Source organism: Chiloscyllium plagiosum, unplaced genomic scaffold (genome assembly GCF_037043375.1).
Source record: "Chiloscyllium plagiosum isolate Xiang-an unplaced genomic scaffold, Cpla_swu_hap1 HiC_scaffold_27, whole genome shotgun sequence".
NCBI lineage: Eukaryota > Metazoa > Chordata > Chondrichthyes > Orectolobiformes > Hemiscylliidae > Chiloscyllium > Chiloscyllium plagiosum.
The window spans coordinates 62,736,045-62,758,326 of NW_028270165.1; the positions used below are offsets into that span (position 1 = coordinate 62,736,045).

General features: G+C 44.4%; 1 protein-coding gene and 2 long non-coding RNA genes across 4 annotated transcripts in view; 1 reads left to right on the forward strand and 2 right to left on the reverse strand.

Annotated features, from left to right (window-relative positions):
* LOC148144426 (uncharacterized) overlaps window positions 1-22,282 on the reverse strand; it is a 256,117-nt gene that overhangs the window by 224,962 nt on the left and 8,873 nt on the right. The gene's annotated exons all lie outside the window — the stretch shown is intronic.
* LOC148144431 (uncharacterized) lies at window positions 376-22,281 on the reverse strand. Its single transcript, XR_015751496.1, has 3 exons — window positions 21,875-22,281; window positions 10,241-10,439; window positions 376-1,927 (listed from the first exon to the last, which is right to left on the reverse strand). It is a non-coding gene; the product is annotated as an uncharacterized LOC148144431 (long non-coding RNA).
* LOC148144432 (uncharacterized) lies at window positions 4,404-18,733 on the forward strand. Of its 2 annotated transcripts, none has more exons than XR_015751485.1 (3): window positions 4,404-4,554; window positions 11,076-11,180; window positions 16,191-18,733. It is a non-coding gene; the product is annotated as an uncharacterized LOC148144432 (long non-coding RNA). The 2 variants fall into 2 exon arrangements; XR_015751486.1 differs by lacking the exon at window positions 4,404-4,554 and adding an exon at window positions 4,564-4,697.

Here is a 22,282-nt window from a genome sequence, read left to right on the forward strand (position 1 = left end):
GAGGCTGGGACTTTTTTAACTGGAGCACAGGAGGTTGGGGGGTGACATTATTGAGATTGATAAAATCATGAGGAGTGGAGGCTCTTCCTTAGCGTAGGGGAGCTCAAGACTCGGGGGCATACTTCTTTAAAGTGAGAGGAGAGAGATTTAAAAGGAACCTGAGGGTCAAGGTTTTGGAAGGGTGATTTGTGTGGGGAATGAACTTGCTGAGGATGTGGTAGATGCAGGTATATTTAAAAAGTTTAAATAACATTTGGATGGGTACATGAATAGAAAGGTTTAGAGGGATATGGGCCAAACGCAGGCAAGTGGGACTAACTTAGTTTGGGAACTCTGGTTGCCATGGATGAGTTAGAGGGGTCTGTTTCTGTGCAGTATACCTCTCTGAACCAGAAGTGATCTTATTGAAACCAGTAGAATTCTTAAAAGGGGCTTGACAGGATAGATGCCGATAAAATGCTCCTTTGTGGTGGGAGTCATAGAATCCTGACAATGTGGAAACAGGCCATTCAGCCCATCTATTCCACACTGGCCCTCTGAAGAGCATCCCACCCATACCCACCCCCTTACTCCGTATTTCCCATGGCCAATCCACCCTAAGTTCCACATCCCTGGTCACTATGGGTAATTTAGGACAGCCTATCCACCCTAACCTCTACACCCTAATCTGTAAATTACCTTCTCAAAAATGTAATTTAAATGTAGAGTTTTTCTCTAAGAAAAATGTTCGTCTGACTCCACATTCGGGCACAGACAGAATTCTCAATTATTGTTAGAAAAGCTCTGCATTTGAATGACATTCTTGAGAAGGTAACAAAAAAGTAGTTCTGGGATTAACAAACCAAAGAGCAGAAACCTATTCTAAAAGATGAAGGATTTAATCTAAAATTGTTTGAGTCACATTTCCATGACACTGGATTCCATTGGATATAAATTGTCATCGTGCTCTCATTCTCCACAACCACCTGATGAAGGAGCAGCGCTCCGAAAGCTAGTGCTTCCAAACAAACCTGCTGGATTATAACCTGGTGGTGTGTGATTTTTAACTTTATCCATGGGAAACACATGAGTTGTGGGACCGGTAATAGTTCTTATTTTGTGATCTATTCCAAGTGAAATTTCTCCTCTGCGCAGGCACGGGTGAACAGTTTGTATTCTGTGCGAGATCAGGCTAGCAGCTTTTAAATCTTATGTCAAGCAGCAGAAACAAACTGTCGAACAGCAATTGTATTCCGAGAGTGGTACTTCCAGCTCTGGTAATCCTGTTGCATCAACAGAGAGAGGGAGAGGATGTCACATCTAAAGAACAGACGAAAAGTTATTTTGCTTGTTGAGTCGGCTCTGCACTCAGATGAGACTGGATACTGCTTATAATGGATCATAATTAAATGCTACAATGGAACACCTTAAATTCAAGGAATTTTGAAAGGGCAAATGAACAGGAACTTTGAATAGAGATGTTCTTTCATTTCTAACCTTGGTTGACCCGTATGAGGCATTTTTATTGAGAGCTCCATAATCATCTTCCTGCTGGATTTTTTTTCGGGGCAAACAATTTCTGGTTAAAGAAATTCTGTATCCTGGGAAGGCAGGGAAATAAAAATACAAACGGGCTGTTAAAAGCATTTGAATTGTGGGCCGACGAGCTCTCGTGGGAGCAGTGCATTTGCCAAAAACATTTCTGAGGAATTCTGTTAACAGTTGCACTGAAAATAGTTTTCCTCACTGAACTTTAAACAGGTATTGAGAACGTTCCGCATTATAGATTGTATTCTTGAGGACTGGAGGAGGATTGAACTTGCCAACGTGAACCACACTTTGCAGAGAGAGGAAATTTCTCCGGATGAAAGAGGTTGATGGAAGTCCACAATTGTCAGATTATTTCATGAAAATAACAGCTGGTATGGGGATCCCAGAAGAGGGGCGTCTGTAATGAGCACACAGAAACAAACCCTTCAGTTCAGGCCAGCCAGATATCCTAAATTAATCTAGTGACCCATTTGCCAGCATTTGGCCCATATCCCTCTGAATCCTTCCTATTCATGTCCCTACCCAGATGAATTTTTTTCTTCGCAGAGTACTTGGGTGATAGCCAAGATATGCTATTACTCAGCCTTTCCCCACTGTGCTTAACCTTTCCTTCATGCTAATTGTAGCTGGAGACGCCTGAAATCTGAAAAGGATTTCCTGAAAAAAAAAGGTTAATTCAAGATTGGGCTCAGTGATGGATTTTCTAAAGCTTGGCTATTGCAGTTTTCAAGCTGACAGAAAAAACTTTCAGTTGTTGTTGTCCAAGGCAGAGCAGATATTCTTTTAAGGTATAATTGAGGTATCTACCTTCTTTACAGTGTTTTTCCATCATTACCAGTGATTGTCCATCATTTGGTATATTGAGCATCATCTTTTTGTGATTCAACAGATATGACTTGAGTGAATTCTGTAAGATGCTTTTGTATTTTATTTAACTTTACTTGGTTCTTTGCCGTAAAGATTTACTTTTAATGTCATTGGTATTAAAATATTTCAATGTATAATAATGAAACAGCTCAGTTATTCTGAAATTATTTCAATTCGTTGGTCAATTGCAAAATAGCTGCATAACTGTTGTCAAAATTGATACCCCGGAAGCTATTTTGTTTAGTATATTTCCTTTGTAAAGATCTTATCCAAATTATAAAATGATTGTATTTTCATATGAAATAAAATTTGCAGTGTTTTATTAAATGGTTGAAAGTAACTTTGTACTTAATTGCTCCGTTTGGGATTAAACATTGTGACTTTGATAAAAGTGATCTTTCACAATTTATGGTGAATCTATTAACAAATGTTGCCATTTGCTGTTGAATTACCACAAATTCAATTTGAAATTCTTGAATGAGTTGAATAAGGGGTAAAACGTAAATATTTATTGCACTTTTCAGAAATTCTCTGCACTGCCATTGTATTTGGTTAAACAAGATATGTGTCTCTCTTTATAACTTTGTTTCTTTGATATTTTATTTATCAGTGGTATTGCCCAAATAGCCTTAAAACATTTTTGGCATTTGGCGAAGATGTGAGTTTTCAGTCGGGCAACGTCATTCAATTGTGAAACAATCTGATGATTAAATTAAATACATATACGAACATCAACATGTAGAATTACCAATGAAATGTGAAATGTAAACTGTGGCTGCTCTTAATTTGGTGCAGACTGAATATCAATTGAAATGGTAAGAATAAATAGCAATAATGGCACTGTGCACAAACTGTATGTAGCGTGAGGTCAGAATTTTTCTGATCATTTAATTCCGACACATGCAGTGACGGCAGCACCATGATCTGTTTTGTTTGTTTATGGAATGTGAGCATCACTTGCAGAGCCAGTATTTGACTGCAAGGAACACAGATATGAATATTGGGTGAGGACAAGCTGAGGTTGAGTTGCAAGGTCTACTGTAGCGTAACAAATTGTACTGGCTTCCACTGTACCCTGACAAGACAGAGACTTTGGGAGGAGAACAAAATAGGAATTTCTACTTAAATATTGATGCTCCCATTTAGATCTCTCAGAAGGAGATTGTTTGGTCCATCAATTCTGCAATGGCTCTTTTGAATTATTTCCCTGCATCCACATATATCTGGAATCGGTTTATTTTCAAGAATTTTGCAATTACCTTTGCCATTTACTGGTTCCATCACCCCTTCAAGATCATTCCAAATCGTAACAACTTGCTTATTTTCTTAAAAATTAAACCATCTCACGGCCACCCCCACCCCCTTTTGAAAAATGGCTGCACTATTTCCAATATGGTCATGCTTTCTAAATATTACCATGGACTTCTTTTTATGAACAAGTCTCTTCAGATTTCAACGTATCTTTTTAAACATAAAAATGCCCCTTTACATGTAGCTCAGCCCTTTAAATGTGTTATGTTCCTCTCAGCGCAATCTTGCCCCTCGATAATGTATATTTACTCCTTTAGATATGAATATGTCTCTTAAAGGGATATTTCTGCTTAGAAATAGGGCAACGTCTCTTCAAAATGTAGAATCATTTAGATATAACTGCGTCACTTTACATATTAAGATATCCCTTTGAAATATAATCTTCTCCATTTAAATCTGTTTATTTGCAGAAATAGCCCGTTAAAATGTCCACGTCCCTTTAAAATGCAGATTTCCCCCTTTAGATATCGGAATATCTGTTAAAATTGAGCCGTGAGCTTTCCCAATGTAGACAGGGCTCCTGGAAACGTGGCAGTGTCCCCCCTGCAGCTGCAGAACGAGACAGGAGAGTTTGTTTTTGTGAATGAGCAGTTGTAGCGCGAGGTGCTGTTGCTTGGTGACGGTGAGGCTCCCCCGGCCCCGCCCATCCCCCCGTGCATACGTCACGCGGGGGCGAAGGCGGTTGGGAGGAGAAGTCGCTCGAGCGGGGAAGCGGCGGGAGGGCGGCCGTTAGGAAAATGGCGCCGTGCGGCCCGGGGCAGACACCCGTCACTGGGCACCGCCGCCTTCCTGGCGCAGCTGCTGTGTCACGGCCACACCGGCCGGCTGTACAGCAGGCAGGAGCCGGTGAGCATTCTGAAGGCGGATGGGGTTAAGGGCCTGCTTGGGAACTCGTCGGCCGCCTGGGTGGTGGAGTTCTACTGGTCGTGGGGCGGCCCCTGTGTCAACTATGGGGCCACCTGGAAGGTACTGGGCCCGGGAGGTGAAAGGTGAGGCAGGTTGTGGGGGGGACGGAGGGGAAGGAATGTGGGGCCTGTCCTGTCATAGTGACATTTTACACTCACTTTCCATCTGCTTTTACTGGCGCTTGTGCTGTTTACCCCTCACTGTGTGTTCAATCCTTGTGCTGTTTACCCTCACTGTTTGTTTAATCCTTGTGCTGTTTGCTCTTTGCTGTTACTTGTGCAATTGCTGAGGTTTGTGTGTAAATACTAGTGAAGGAGATTATGCACCAGCATGTATATGTTCCTCAGTTATTGAAGGGGCAGGACCTGTTGAGAATGGTTCGTAAAGTATGTGGTGTACTAAGCCTTGTCAACATGGATATAGTTAGTTATTTGTGAAAGTATACTCTTTATTATTTAGATTCGGAGATGTACAGCACAGAAACAGACCTTTTTGGACCTCCCCATCCATGCTGACCAGATATCCGAAATTAATCTAGTCCCATTTGCCAGCACGTGGCTCACATCCATCTAAATCCTTCCTATTCAGATGCCTTTTAAATGCTGTAATTGCACCAGCCTCCACCACTTTGCCAATTGAGACACAGGCATGGTCCAACTTTTTCAGCGTCTGTCTTCTCCCTGGATTCACTCCCATTCTTTTCAGTTGCTCCAAGTCAACAATTGAACCCCAGAATGAAACGTAAATGGAAAAGGGGGATCATTCCAAACATGCACCAACCCATGCTCTGATTGGAAAAGTTGCCCCTTCAATACCTTTTGTATCTTCCTGCTTTCACCCTAAATCTATGCCCTCTAGTTCTGAATTTTACCCCAACACTGGGGAAAAGACATAAAAACATTGAGCAACCAGACAAATGCAAAAGCTATAAAACATCGAGCCACATGGGGGGGGGGGGGGAATTATGGCTCTACCCTTTTTGTTCTCTGATTAGCATTTGTACACCTAATATCTGTCAAGAACACCAGCATCGCCACAGAGCATATTGTGTACACTCCTCAGTGTCAAAACACAGGGCGCATGTTTGCCGGCGTCACCAAAACATTGGGCATGTTCCTCGCTGTCGGCAGATAAAGGGCGAGACCTACTTTTGATGGACAAATAAGGAGCACTGGAGGACCGGAAGGAGACTTGTCCTCCTGACGTTCAGATCTCCCCTATCGGTGAATGCGGAAGGTGGACCATGAGCTTCTGAAGCTCCTGCTCTTCTCTCTGAATGAAGAGCTTCACCCCAGAGTGCAACTTCCTTCCTCTGTCCAATATCTGTGAGTATGGCACTCTCTTCTCACCCCCTTTTCCATTTATTGACTTGGAGCAACTGAAAGGAATGGGAGTGAATCGAGGGAGGAGACAGACTCTGGAAAGGTTGGTCCAGGCCTGTGTCTCAATTGGCAAAATAGACAGACAGGAGATTGGAAGAACGCAGCAAGCCAGGCAGTAACAGGAGGTGGAGAAGTCGACATTTTGGGTGTAACCCTTGTTAAGGACTGGGGGTGGATACAGGGAGAACTGCAGAACAAGGGTGTGCTGGGGGCAGGGTGATGAAGTGGGGATAGGTGGAGACAGGTAGAGTGTACGACCTGGTTGGTGAATGGGAGGAAGGAATCTAGTTGGTGGCAGGCTGGGAAGGGAGTTGTGGGATGAGTAGGCAGGTTATTTGAAATTGGAAAATTCAATGTTGAATCCTCCGGCTGTGGACTGCTCAGGCAGAAGATGAGGTGTTCCTCCAATTTGCGGTTTGGTTCGTTGTGGCAATGGAGGAAGCTAAAGATGGTCATGTCAGAAAGGGAATGAGAAGGCGAATTAAAATGGGTGGTGACTGGGAGGTCCGGTCGGCCTTTGCAGACGTGGCTGTGATGCAAGTTTAAACCCAGTCTCCCCGATGGAGGGAAGACCACAGTTGGCAAACACATGGCAAATACAGTACCCCAATGTAAAGTTACAGCCTTTGCTGTGAAAATAAACAGAAAGGTGTATTGTTTAAATGGTGATATATTGGGATATGGAGAAAGTGAGGACTGGAGATTAGAGTCAAAAAGTGTGGTGCTGGAAAAGCACAGCAGGTCAAGCAGCATCCGAGCAGTAGGACAGTCGAAGTTTTGGGCACAAGCCCTTCATCAGGAATGACGCGTGGATGTTCAGAGGGGCATCAGTGTCCTTCTGTGCCAGTTGTCAGACAGGTGCAGCAGGCAATGAGCAAGGCGAGTGGCGTGTTAGCAAGAGGAATTGAGTTCAGAAGTGGGAATGTCTTCCTACAGTCAGGGGGTCATTGAATATATTCAAGGCTGAGTTCATCTGATTTTTATGTGGATGTTTATGGGGATGGCAAGAAAATGGTTTTAAGACAAGTATAGAACAGTTTGAGTCAGACAGCACAAACAGACCCTTCAGTCCAACTAGTCCATGTTGACTGTTCTCAAACTAAACCAGTCCCACCTGCCTGTGTTTTGGCCCATATCCCTCTGAACATTTCCTAATCATGTACTTATCCAAATGTCTTTTAAACATTGTAACTGTACCTGCATCCACCACTTCCTCTAGACATTCAGTCCACACAAAATTGTGCCCTTCAAGTCTTTTTAAAATCTCTTTCTCCTCTCACCTTCAAAATTTGCTCCCTTGAAATCCCTACCCCGGGGAAGGACATCCATCGTTCATCTCCTCAGTCCCCTCATGATTTTATAAACCTCGATAAGGTCACCTCTCCACCTCCTATGCTCCGGTGAAAAATTCCCAGCCTATCCACCTAGATGTAGATAGATCCATATCCTGTCATGATCTGTTCAATGCTGCTACCAATTCTCACGGAGTGTCCACGACAGCAAGAGTCCACAAGACAAAGGAAGAAATTAGGCCACCAGGTCTGCTCATTCCATTCAATTATGGTTGATCAGTTTCTCAATCCCTTTCTTCCACTTTTAGCAAAGTGAAAATGGAGAGAGTGAATGTGGGGTGGAGATTTTCAGCTTAGAGGGAATGAGAGAGGAAAGAGAGTTCACTATAAATTAGAATTTATGGGATCGGTAGGTGAGCCGAAGAGTTGCAGTTGGAGTTTAATTTGGAGAAATCGGAGGTTTACATTTTGGTCAAGCAATCCAGGAAGGACTGACATTTAAGGGGAGTGTTGCAGAATAAAGAAACCTTGGAGTGCAGGTTCATAGTTCCTTGAAAGTGGAGTCTCACGTGGAGAGAATAATGAATTTAGTTTGCTTCATTGTTCAGGGCATTGAGTATAGGAGTTGGAAGGTCATGTTATACATCCTTCCCTCTTGAACGTGTGGTATCTAACTGCTTAATTGTTTCTAGTGAATACAGCCCACATCTCCTGCTGCTGCCATAATATGGTTTGTTTGGAAGCACTAACTTTCAGAGTGCTGCTCCTTCAGGTGGTTGTGGAGACGAAGGTCATGATCACAGAATTTATAGCCAACGGAGTCCAGTTCATGGAGATGTGATACATTAAACAATTTAGATTAAATCTTCCATCTTTTAGAATGGGGCTCTGTTCTTTGGTATGTTAATCCCAGAACTTGTTTTCAGTAACTTTCTCAAGAACGTAATTTAAATGCAGAGCTTTTCTATCAAAAATGTCAGGCTGACGCGACATTGGGACCCAGACAGAATTCACACCTATTGGTGGGTCGGCTGGGATTTTTTTCACTGGAGCACAGGAGGTTGAAAGGTGAAGGTATCGGGTGCCTCATTAGCAAGTTTGCACATGGTACTCAGATTGATGGAATATCAGATAGTGAAGGGGACTGTCAGATGATACAGTAGAATATAGATTGGAGAGTTGGGAAGAGAAATGGCAGATGGAGTTCAATCCAGACACACGTGAGGTGATGCATTTTGGAAGATGCAATTCAAGAGCGAGCTATACAGTAAATGGAAAGGTCTTGGGGGAAATTGATGTACAGAGAGGTCTGGGTGTTCAGGTCTATTGTTCTCTGAAGGTGGCAACGCATGTCAGTAGAGTGGTCAAGGCAGCATACAACACGCGTTCCATCATCGGACGGATTGAGTAAAAGAGTTGGCAGGTCATGTTAAAGTTATAAGATTTTGGTTCGGCCACATTTGGAATACTGCGTACAATTCCAGTCGCCAGATTTCCAAAAGGATGTGGATGCTTTGGAGAGGGTGCAGAGGAGGTTCACCAGGATGTTGCCTGTTATGGACAGTGCTAGCTATGAGGAGAGGTTGAGGGGGGGGGGACTTGATTGAGGCCTATAAAACCATGAGAGGTGTAGACAGGGGTAGATAGGAAGAATACTTTTTCCCAGAGGGGGAGACTTAATTACTAGGGGTCACGAGTTCAAAGTAAGAGGGGAAAGGTTTGAGGGAGATAAACATGGAAAGTTCTTTACGTAGAGGGTGGTGGGTGCCTCAAATGCATCGCCAGTGGAGGTGGTAGGGATGGGATCGATTTCATCATTTAAGATGTATCTAGACAGATATATGAATGGGCAGGGAGCAAAGGGATACAGATCCTTAGAAATTAGGCAGCAGGTTTAAATTGAGGATCTTGATCAGCATAGCCTTGGAGGGCTAAAAGGCCTGTTCCTGTGCTGTAAGGTTCTTTGTTCTCTTTATAGAGGTTGACAAAACCATGAGGGGCATAGATAAGGTGAACGGCCTGTGTCGTTTCAAGATTAGAGAGCAAATTAAGGGGAGAGGAGAAAGATTTTAAAAACACATGAGGAGCACCTTTTTATTAACAGCGAGTGGTTTGTGTGGAATGAATGTCCAGAGGAAATGGTGGATGCAGGTTGAGTAACAACGTTTAAAGGACATTTGGATAAGTGCATGAACAGGAAAGGTTCAGAGGAATATGGGCCAGACACAGGCAGGTGGGACTAGTTTAATTTGTGAATATAGTCAGCATGGACTAGTTGGGCTGAAGGGTCTGTTTCTGTGCTGTCTGACTCTATAACTGTTCTATACTGGTCTTAATCATTTTACTTGCCTTCCCCCATTAACATCCACTTCATTGTTGTTCTAAAATCAGATGAACTCAGCCTTGAATATATTCAATGACCCCCTAACTTCCGGAAGACTTCTGAACTCAATTACTCTCGCTAATATACCACTTGCTTTGCTGATTGCTTGCTGCACCCATTTGACAACTGGCAGTGAATTGTGTGGAAGGACACTGAGGCCCCTTTGTATATCCACACAGCATTCCTGATGAAGGGCTCATGTCTGAAATGTCGATTTTCCTGCTCCTCTGATGCTGTCTGACCTTCTGTGCTTTTCCAGTGCCACACTTTTCGACTCTGATCTCCAGCATCTGCTGTCCTCACTTTCTCCACATCCCAATATATCACCATTTAAACAACGCACCTCCTTTCAGCAGTTATTTTTTCATAAGAGGCTATAACTTCACACTGTGGGACTGCATTTGCCGTGCGTTTGCCAATTGAGACTCAGACCTGGACCAACGTTTCCTGACTCTGTTCCCTCCCTGGAATCACACGCTTTCTTTTCAGTTGCTGCAAGTCAACAATTGAACTCCAGAATGAAAAAATGAAATGGAAAAGAGGTTAAGAAAAGAGAGTGCCGTACTCACAGATGGTGGATAGAGGAAGGAAGTTGTAGTCCGAGATGAAGCTCGATCTTCATTCGGAGAGAGAGGAGCAGCTTCAGAAGCTCATGGTCTACCTTCCGTTTTCAGACAATTGGGGAGCTCTGATTGGCAGGAGGACCAGGCTCCTTGCGGTCCTCCCTGGCTTCCCATTAGTCCATTTGAAGAAGGATTTGCGCCGTTTCTGCAGACAGTGAAGACAGTGGTTAACGAATATAAATGAGAGGAATAACCTAAGAGGGTTTGCCAAATATAAGGGTCAGGAGGAAGGGTCCCAGATAGTTGCTCTAACCGGTCCCGTAGCGGTGGAGGAAGTCGAACATGCCATTAAGGCGATGGACGTGAAAACCGCTGCGGGGCCAGATGGAGTGACGATGGGAGATATAATTAAAGTTTTCAATAAGGATAATTCGCTGCTGCCCAGGATATATTCTATTTGGGTTATAAAGGGCAAGATTCCTGACCAACTTAAGGTCAGTAGGACAGTGCTTATTCCGAAAGTTTTGCTGAACCGGCGAACATGCGCAGTATGATCTATGGAGATACTGTTCCTGACGGATTTAAAGTGTCCAAATGTCACATTTTCTCCACCCTCCTCCCCACCTTCGCTCGACATAACTGCGCGCACCCCTTGCTATTTTTGATGTTCATCTTACCTACACCCCTCCTGATTTTATAAATTCAATGAGGTCACCCCTCAACCTCCTGTGCTCCAGTGAAAAGAGTCTCAGCCTCTCTTTCTAACTCAAACCCTCCAGTCTTGGTAACATCCTGGTAAGTCTTTACCGAACCCCCTCTAATAGTATTCTTCCTATTACAGGGCCACCAGAAGCGTTCTCAGTACTCTGCAAGTGGCCTCACCAACATCTTGTACAACATCTAAATGATGTCCCAGCTCCTTTATTCAATGGTGTGAACAATTAAGGTAAGTGTGCTGAATGCCTTCTGAACCACCCTTCCAACCAGTGATGCAACTTTCAATGAAGCATGTACCTGAACCCGCCCCCCCCCCCCCAAATCCCTCTGTACAAGCCCTGCCCTTCCTTAATTCCTTGCAAAATGCAACCCCTCACTTTTATCTATACCTCTCTCATACACATGCTGTCTCTCAGACGTACACCCCGCTCCCCCCCAACACACACACCCTCTCACAGGCTTATACTCCATCACACTCACTTTACCAAGCATGTGCACACATACTCTCTTACATGCACTCTCACACACGCACACGTACCTATAACGATGGGGTGAATTTGCATTTGCAGAGTTATATGTGCAATTTTGCGCAAAAGATGCACAATATGCAGTTGGTCAATCCATGTAATATTTTATAAATTCCTACTTTGGAAATAGAACAAGTCCGATTTAAGATTGGGATACTGACACACTTTTCATGCATTTTCTGGGCTGAGATGTCACCTGTTTTAAAAGAACCTTAAGTGATCTTGAGAATATGACTTAATAGTAGCTCTGGGATGTTCACATTAATGAACTACAACCTACAACCCATTCTAAAAGATGAAAGACTTAACAGCAATCTACATTTGTTCAATACATCATGTCAGTTGCATGATACTCGATCTTTTGCTATAAACTCTGTCTTATGATCCTGCACCACAGCTACCCGATAAAGGAAAGCTAGTGCTTCCAAATAAACCTGTTGGACTATAACCCGGTTTCGTGATTTTTAAACTTTGTCCAACCTAGTCCAATACCCGCATCTCCACCTCGTTTCTAGTGAACACAGCCCATTCCTCCCAGTGCTGCCAGTAATCTGCCGAGGAAACGATGCAGTACCTGCACTCCTGAAAAATGTACAATTTCTAATGATCTTAACTACTAATTCACTGCTCCATCTGATACACGACATTGGAAACTCAGTGCAGGAGGCTGAAAGAATGAGCAGCTTTAAAACAAAAACAGCTTGGAGCTCATAGCTTTCAATGAGAGCCTGAGCCTGGCAGTATGTTAAGGTAACCTTTATTGTGACCCAACATTGTTACAGCTTCAGATTCCCCCAGCAAAAAGGCAGAGAAAGAGTAGCTGATTTTTTTTTTTAACAGCTCCGGGTCAAAGTGCATATATACCCGCCACCTCACTTTCTTTACTATTGGTCAGCACTGAGTTGTCCCTTTGTAATTGGATCCTTGGTACTTGTTGTGGTTCTGTTCGCCGAGCTGGGAATCTGTGTTGCAGATGTTTCGTCCCCTGTCTAGGTGACATCCTTAGTGCTTGGGAGCCTCCTGTGAAGCGCTTCTGTGATGTTTCCTCCGGCATTTATAGTGATCCTTGGTACAGCCGCAACCCGTAGGAAATATTGCCTCACTCGGCAATTTCAACCCATACATGTCTCCAAGTAAGTTTCTCTTTGCGCATTTGCTGTTGGGGGGGCAGTGTAGAGTCAAAAACACTGCTGTGCGTCTGGAGACATGTGTAGGCCAGACCGGGTAAAGGATGCAGTTGGGATGACTGAGTGAATCCTTTTCCTCCAATGACAGTTTCCTTCCTTAAAAAGGAAGTGAGTGAATCAGATGGAGGTTTTCTCCTCCCACCACACCTCCCCCCACCCCCTGAAAAATGGTTTCACCGTTAAATTCCGAACTCCAGATTTCTGACCAGATTCCAAATCCGCCATCTGTTAACGGGATTCAAACCAGTGAGTCCCCAGAACTGGGTTGATAGTCCAGTTGATTATTGCACTGAGCCGTTGCTCCTTCAATCCCCCTGCGATGGCACGTGAACTCGCTGGCGCCTCCGCAGGGGGGGAGGAGTGGGTGAAGCTACTCCCGCACTCGGGGCAGCTGAAGGGCCTCTTCCCTGTGTGGACCCGCTGGCCTGTCAGCAGGGCGAAGGCCTGCATACAGCCCTTCCCACACTCAGAGCAGCTAAAGGGCCTCACCCCCGTGTGGACTCACCCGTGGGTCAGCAGGTGAGATGAATTTTTAGATTAGATTTTAGATTAGATTACAGTGTGGAAACAGGCCCTTCGGCCCAACAAGTCCACACCGACCCGCCGAAGCGAAACCCACCCATACCCCTACATTTACCCCTTACCTAACACTACAGGCAATTTAGTATGGCCAATTCACCTGACCCTGCACATCTTTGGATGGTGGGAGGAAACCGGAGCACCCGGAGGAAACCCACGCAGACACGGGGAGAACGTGCAAACTCCACAATGTCAGTCGCCTGAGGCGGGAATTGAACCCGGGTCTCTGGCGCTGTGAGGCAGCAGTGCTAACCACTGTGCCACCGTGCCGCCCACTAATTGCTGAAGCCCTTACTGCACTCGGGGCCGTATAATGACCTCTCCCTGGTGTGACAGTGCCGAATAGTCTCCAGGACAGACTGGGCACAGAAGCCTTTCCTGCAGTCGCCACACTTCCACGGTTTCTCCATGGCCGAACCTTCAGTCGCACACACACACGTGTACAGCCCCTCCCTACCGTGAATTCCTCTTTCCAGTCTGTGTAACTGTTTTCGGCTCCACATACACTGTGCTGCAACAGTAGGGAGGCGGCAAGAGGGGGCAGGGCAAGGCCAACAGCAGGCTCCCACACTACACCGGAGTTGCCTTGCACAGTTTGCAAAACTCCCTTCCCCATCAGAGAATCCCCACAGTGTAGAAGACTCCACACCAACCCTCCGAAGGGTAACCCACCCAAACCCATTCCCCGACCCCTACTGCTCAACATTTACCCCCTGATTAATGCACCTAACCTGCACATCCCTGAGCACTCTGCGTAATTTCGTACTGTCAATCTACCTGAACCTGGACAAAGTTAAAAATTACACAACACCAGCAGTTTGTTTGGAAACACTAGCATTCGAAGCACTGCTTCTTCATCAGGTGGTTGTGGAGAATAAGATCATAAGGCACAGAATGTATGAAAAACATTAGTGTCCTGCCACTGAAATGATATATTGAACAATCCTGGATTGTTAAGTCTTTCATATTTTAGAATAGATTGCAGTAATCATTAATCTGTAAATTCCAGAACTTCCTGTCAAGCATCTTCATGATAGCCTAAGGTTTTCATAACAAAAGGTGACATCTCAGCTCAGACAATGCATTAAAGGTGAGGTCAGAGTCTGTCTGTCGTCCAGTTTCAGTCAGACTGGTTATAGAGTCAGCACGGAAACAGACTCTTCGGTCCAACTCTTATATGCCAACTAGATATCCCAACTGAGCTGAAAATGTGTTGCTGGAAAAGCGCAGCAGGTCAGGCAGCATCCAGGGAACAGGAGAATCGACGTTTCGGGCATAAGCCCTTCTTGGATTTCTGAAGAAGGGCTTATGCCCGAAACGTCGATTCTCCTGTTCCCTGGATGCTGCCTGACCTGCTGCGCTTTTCCAGCAACACATTTTCAGCTCTGATCTCCAGCATCTGCAGTCCTCACTTTCTCCTCCAACTAGATATCCCAACCCAATCTAGTCCCACCTGCTAGCACCTGGCCCATATCCCTCCAGTTGCCTCTTAAATGTTGCAATTGTACCACCTCCACCACTTCCTCTGGCAGCTCATTCCATACACGTTCCACCCTCTGAGTGAAAACGTTGCCCCTTAGGTCTCTTTCATATCTTTCCCCTCTCACCGCAACCCTATGCCCTCTAGTTCTGAACTCCCCCACCCCAGGGAAAATACTTTTTCTATCTATCCTATCCATGCCCCTCATGATTTTATAAACCTCTATAAGGTCAACCCCCAGCCTCTGATGCTCCAGAGAAAACAGCCCCACATGTTCAGTTTCTCCCTATAGCTCAAATCCTCCAATCCTGGCAATATCCTTGTAAATCTTTTCTGAACCCTTTCAAGTTTCACAACATCTTTCCGTTAGGAAGGAGACCAGAACTGCATGCAATATTCCAAATGTGGCCTAACCAATGTCCTGTACAGCCGCAACATGACCTCCCAACTCCTGTACTCCATACTCTGACCAATAAAGGAAAGCATGCCAAACGCCATCTTCACTATCCTGTTGACCTGCGACTCCACTTTCATGGAGCTATGAACCTGCACTCCAAGGTCTCTTTGTTCAGGAATACTCCCTAGACCTGAAATCCAAGCTGACGCCAGACTACCCTGTGATCAGTGCTTTGATTAGCAGTGCCAACCCTCTGCCTTTACCGAGCTTGCCATATGACTATTCCCTCTAGATTCAGGATCCAATCCTTGTCATCCTGAAGCCATGCCTCTGTAAGGAGTCTCAGATCATAATTATTCTCTTCGATGTGTACAGTCAATTTTGTTACAATGCAATGCACATCAGACATGCCGTTTCCAGTTTCAATTTTTGTGATCTTCAGAATCCAGTTTTGATCGCTGGTACATTTACTCTCCTTGTCCCTTTCTATTGTTCTCTGATCATTTTCCACATCACTACATTGCTCACTGGCCTTGATTTGGATTGGCCATGCTAAATTGCCCAGAATGTCCAGGGATGTACAGGTTAGATGGGTTAGCCATGGGAAATACAGGGTTATAGTTTCATAGTAATAGAAGCAGGAGTAGGCCATTTGGCCTGTCCAGCCTGCTCCACCATTCATTAAGATCATGGCAGATATATCCATCGATTCAGCTCCTCCTCCCTGCATTGTCCTAATTACCCTAATTCCCTGACCATGAAAACCCATCCACCTGTGTCTTGAATGTACTTAATAAAGCTGCCTCTCTTCGTTGGGCAGAGAATTCCATAGATTGACTGCTGTGTGGGAAAAGCAGTTCCTCCTCATCTGTCCTAAATCTACCCTCCCCCACCCCCTCAACTTGAGGCCTGGTCTCATCCACCAGCAGAAATGACTGGATAGGGCACGGCTTCATTCCCACAGTGCAATGAATTCCCGCTTTCTACCAAAATCCCAGATGTACTCCCTCACTCAGTTGCTGTCTCACAAACGAAAGACTTCATTGTAACTTCTTTTAATCCCATTAAGGGCACAACATCTTGGAAAGCTACTCTGAAAGTCCAACCACACTTCTGCATTCACCGAAGACAATTACAACATGGAAACAGACCCTTCAGCCCAACTCATCTGTGCCTAACAAGATATCCTAAATTAGTCTTGTTTCATTTGTCTACATGTGGCGCATATCCCTCTAAGCTCTTCCTATTCATGTACCCCTCCAGATGCCTTTTAAATGTTGTGGAAGGCAAGAAAATAGTTTGAAGACCACGACAGAACAGTTACAATCAGACAGCACTTCAGCGCAACTATTCCATGCTGACTATGTTCTCAAACTAAACTAGTGCCACTTGCCAGTTTTTGGCCCATATCCATCCGCACCGTGTCTGTTCATGTACTTATGGAAATGTCTGTTGCATCTGTGCGTGCATCCACCACGTCCTCTTTACATTCACTCCATACATGAACCACTGTTTATAAACAAACCTTTTCTGATTCTGTCCACTCCGTGAATTCATTCCCTTTCCTTTTTTTGCTGCAAGTCATAAATTGAAGCCCAGAATGAAAAAAATGGAAAAGGAGTTGAGAGGAGAGTGCCGTACTCTCAGATGGTTGACAGAATAAGGAGGTTGCAGTCTGGAGCAAACTCAATCTTCATGGAGAGAGAGAGAGAGAGACACACAGAGAGCGCGAGCAGCAGGAGCAGCTTCCAACGTCTGCATTCAGACAATAGGAAGGCTCTGATTGGCAGGAGGACCAGTCACCTTCTGGTCCTCCAGGGCTCCTGACTGGCTCTTTCACCCAATAAAGAAGCTCGTGCTTCCGAATAAACCAGTTGGATGATAACCTGATGTCGTGTGATTTTTAACTTTATGTACCTGAACTCTTCCCTTCCCCACCCCACCCCACCCAGTGTCTCTGTTCTCCAACACGACGCAGGAGCCTATCATTAACTGCACAAGTCCTGCTCTTCCTTGTTTTAGCAAAATAAAACCCCTTGCCTTCATCTGTTGCTCTCTCAGACACGCACACACACTGTCTCACAGGCTTGTACTTCATCAAGCACACACTTCATTAGCATGCATAAGTCTATGGAGTGAATTTGCATTTGCAGATATATTCAATTTTGCTCAAAAAGCACACAAACTGCAGGTAGTCAATCCATATAATATTTTATAAATTCCCAGTTTGGTTAATAGAACCAGTCTGATTCAAGATTGGGATACAGACTCGAACCTCACACCTTTTGTGCAGTATCTGAGCTGAGATATCACCTATTTTTATAAAACCTTAACCCATCTCGAGAAAGTAAATTAAAAGTAGTTCTGGAGTTTATATATTAATGAACTGAAACCTGCAACTATGGAAAATAAAGAACAATGAAAGCATGGGAAAGATTAAAGCATGAAGACCACTGGCAATCTGTGGAAGGCAAGATAGGATAAGCATAGTGGAATTTTCTTACACCAATTAGCAGAGTAAGGTTAAGACTGAAAGGTCACTATGGAGAGATGAGATAACACAAGTAATAAAGCAAGATTAGATTAGATTACTTACAGTGTGGAAACAGGCCCTTCGGCCCAGCAAGTCCACACCGACCCGCCGAAGCGTAACCCACCCAGACCCATTCTCTTACATTTACCCCTTCACCTAACACTACGGGCAATTTAGCATGGCCAATTCACCTAACCTGCACATTTTTTGGATTGTGGGAGGAAACCGGAGCACCCGGAGGAAACCCACGCAGACACGGGGAGAATGTGCAAACTCCACACAGAGAGTCGCCTGAGGCGGGAATTGAACCCGGGTCTCTGGCGCTGTGAAGCAGCAGTGCTAACCACTGTGCTACCGTGCCGCCCACTAAGTTTCTCTGTTAAGTTTCTCTGCAAGTGCAAGTTTCTCTGTTAAGTGTTATTATGACAGGATTGGGACAATAAGTATTTGAGACATGACATTAAGATATCTAATTAATAGTTAATAGAGTCAGCTTGAGACAGGAGACTATTGTGACAGATGGAATAGCTAAATATCTCTCATGACAGGTTAGTCTGGAATGCAAAGATCACTGTAGCAGAGTTAGCAATAAATATCTAACCGTGACATTAGAATAACATTAAGTAGAATGTACAACTAAAGAGATAATGGAACTAACATCACTGGTTTATTGTATGGCTAGAGTGAGGTACTTAGCTTATCATGTCCAACTATATTAATCAAACAGAAACATGATAAAAATGATAAAAATCCACGGACCCTGAGGTTCGGGGGAATTCGAGAATCTGCTTTCTCAGTGTCACGGTTTTTTGTTTGCAAATAAAAGACCTACTTCTTGAAGAACTCTCTGCGTCTCCTGGTGGTTCTCTACATTTTCTCCACAACAAATTTGGCGCTGCGAGCAGGGTTGTGCAGAGACCCACCTGGACAGAGGGCGGCAGTAACAGGGTGCTTGTTGGTCCACCAGGGGCATTCCCGAGACTGACAGAATAAGGGTACCCAACAAAAGAACGTTAGCATTTTTGCTGTGAATTTGGACTATATTCTGTTGGCTTCGAGTGGTCCTGGGGGACTCAGAGGTGCAGGAACCTGCCCGAGGGTCTCTCCGATCCAAGATCCAAAGGCAAGGGGTAAATTGCAGCTGATGGAGACGTGGAGAATAGGTCAAGAAAACTGCATAGTGGGGTAAGGGGTGAGTAAGAATGGAACGTAGCAATTGTTGAGTAAAAATTCCACGTGGTGTATATAAGACCCTATAAATAGATAGGGCAGAATAAAGAAGGGGAAATTGTTTTACTGGAAGCACTGATAGACCTGTTTAGAAAATTGGCAGATTGGCAGTGGATGATTAAAAGTAAAATAGCAGAGAATAGTCATAGTGTTATATTGTTACTAGACTGTTAAGTGTTTTAGATAAGGCCTGTAGGATAATAGGATTTTTGGAAATGAACAAAGGGTCTGTTTAAGTAAGGCTCTGGGTGACAGCAATTGATTTAAAGCAGCTGTTAGCAGCAAAGCTCTGTGTGTGTGAGAGAGAGAGCAGGAGCAGCTGTCGCTTGCAGAATGTGTGTGTGTATGTGTCTGTGAGAGAGATAGAGTTTATAGTTTAATCATTGTGATCTGATTTGTATGCATAATTGTTTGTGGTGGTTAAATGTTTATTTTGATTTTATTTTGCACTAAGAATTTAAGAGTTCTTTTTTGAGAGAACTTTCTCAAGAAACATTTAGTGATTGGTGCATTTTGAAGATGCAGTGTTAGATTGGTTTAGGCTGAATGAATGAGAATAGATTGTTTGTATTAACTAGCTGCAACTGAGGACGTTTAGAAACTGAGATTGGGAAGGGACAATTGCAAGTTATAAAGTTAGGAATTGCTTATACTATTGAACAAAGTACTATCGGACTTGAATGGTATAAGCAAGTGATTTATGAGAGCAAAGACAATACATTAGTTGGACTGAAATATATCGTAGGATGGATAAAGGGACTGCAGTTGAGATACTGAGTGAGAAATTTCCAATGGCAAGAAATGATATTGTAAAAATTTCAGAGAAATGGGAAAAAAGAACTAAGGATTTATTGACTAAATGGCCAAAAGAAGGTACCTTTGATAAACATATGTGCATTGAGATGGAAGGATTAATTAAGAACTATAAGCCGCAAGATAAATCTAAAAATAAAAACCAAAAAAGGGATCAGGAGATGGAAATACTGAAACTTTTCAGGAACGAGGGTGAGGAACTGAAGGTAGCTTGTCAGGCACCTGTGGTGACCAGGAAAGCTGCAAAAGAACAAGCTGAGCAGTTACGGGAAACAGGAAAGCAGGAATCAGCTGCCCCTATCCTCTATACCCAGATGTAAAAGAGTTGAATAGACCTCCTCCCTACTTGAATGAAGAGGTATTGAAGCAGTGTCCAGTAATAAAGGGAACAGTAGAAATAGAGGGATAGTTAGAATGGTATGGAAGTGCGGAAGACAAAAATGAACTGAGGGAAAGAAGAGAAAGAGAAAAAAGGGACAGGCAGGAGCAAATAGAATCTATACAACGAGAGCAAGAAGAGCAGAAACATGAGATTAGTGTGCTGCGTGGGCTAAGGGAACAAAAAGCAATTGAGGAATACTCATTGCGATATGAAAGGAGGGCTGAAGAAAAAAGCTGTGAAAGTGACGTAAAACAAGCAGAAAGGGATGATGAGAGACCAGGAAAGAAAAAGGTCCCAGTATCTAAAGAATGGGAGGAATTAGAAATAGCATCGGACTCAGAGCCCGAGGGAGAATTATTGAGAAGTAGTGTTAGTAAAGGGAAAAAGGGCCAACAAGGAAGGATGCTCCTTATAAAAGAGGGGAGAAACCCAGCCTACATGCCTTGGGGAACTCAGGATCGGAAAGACTGAAGAATGCGCTGCCGGGTTTACATGAGGGAGCAGGAAAGTGGATCAGGGCTTTTGAAGATGAAACCACAGGGCGATTGCTGGCTATAGGAGACTTGAAGGCACTGCTGGTGAGGTTGGTAGGGCTCCCGAAAGTCAAAGGAAATAATGGTCCGAATCCACTTGAAAAATGTGGCAGACAATCCAATGATTGACGGGGTCGGGTTTGATCAAGTGAGACAGAATGTATGGCAGGCCTTAAGAGACTGTTATCCACCCAAAATGGACCCCCAGGCTCAGATGGGATCCACTGGGAGAAAGTGAAAACCTGGCTGCTTACTTGGAGAGACAGTTAAAGAAATGGAGACTGGAAACAGAGCAAGACAGAGTCTAATCAGTTGCTGAACACAATGTTCCGAAATTCCATCAGAGGCAATGCCCTCCCAAGTCTGGTCAAGGCTGGGGGAGGTGGTGGGTCTGACATCATCAATGAGCCACCAGGAATTGAGAGATCATGTAGCTCATGCAGCTGAAAGGTTTCAAAAAGACAAAGAGAAACTGTTTGAACAGCAGGAGGAGGTGCAAAGGAAGCTGGCGCAAATGCAGCTCGAAGAGCTTAAAAAGAAGAAAATAAGACTAAAATGGTGTTGCCAGTAAGAACCGATACAGCAATCAACATTGGCGTGAACCAAGTGCCGGCGCAAGGGGGTTCCTATCAGGTAACCAGACGGGAGCCAGAAAGTCCCATGCCAGCAATTGAGGGTTTTAAGAGAAACTTTCCTGCAGGTGACTTATCCGAGGCAGGGCAGATTTAAACAACAGCCGAAACAGAACTGGAGTTCCCAAGGACAGGGACCTAGGAATGGTATATGATAAATAATCAGGCTCAAGGGGGCCCAGAAATGATGTGCTGGGGATGCCATCAACCAGGCCACTTTAGGAGGAATTGCCCTTATTGGACCGGACCCCCCTCTGCCCTACAGTGGGCCTAGACGGCAGGAATCCCCAGTGCCCACTTCCCAGACACCTACAGGCCCATATGGGATGTGTTAGGGATGCCCTGAGAACCTGGGTGGGAAAGGGCACTACCCTCTAGTAGCATGGGAGGCTGATCAAGAACCATTAATACAAGTTAATATAGAAGGGCGGCAGACACCGGTGATGATGGACACTGGAGCTACGTACACTTGTGTACAGACGCAGTGTGCCCCTTCCCATGTCAAGTAAATTTGTTAAAACTGTAGGGTTCTCAGGGAAATCACAGTTAATCCTATTTACAGCTCCAGTACTGCGCAGCAAAAGTAGCAATTTTTTCAAAACAGCTCAAGGTCAAAGTGCAACCCCTCACCTTCTTGATTATTGGTCACCACTGAGTTGTCCCTTTGTAACTGAATCCTTAGTACAGCCTTATCCCGGAGGAGGTATTGCCTCACTCAGCAATTTCAACCTGTATCCAAGTAAGTTGGATGAGTAGCGTAGAGTCAACCAGACTGCTGTGGGTCTGGAGTCACGTGTAGGCCAGACCGGGTAAAGGATGCAGCTGGAACGACGTTCTCTAATAACTGCTCAAGTCTTCCCTAAAAAGAACTGAGTGAATCAGATGGGGGTTTTCTTCCACCCCGACCTCACCGACAATGGTTTCATCTTTAGATTCTGAACTCCAGATTTCTGACCAAATTCCAATTCCACCATCTGTCGCGGTGGGAATCGAACCCGGGATCCCTGGAACTGGGTTGATAGTCCAGTCAATAATGGC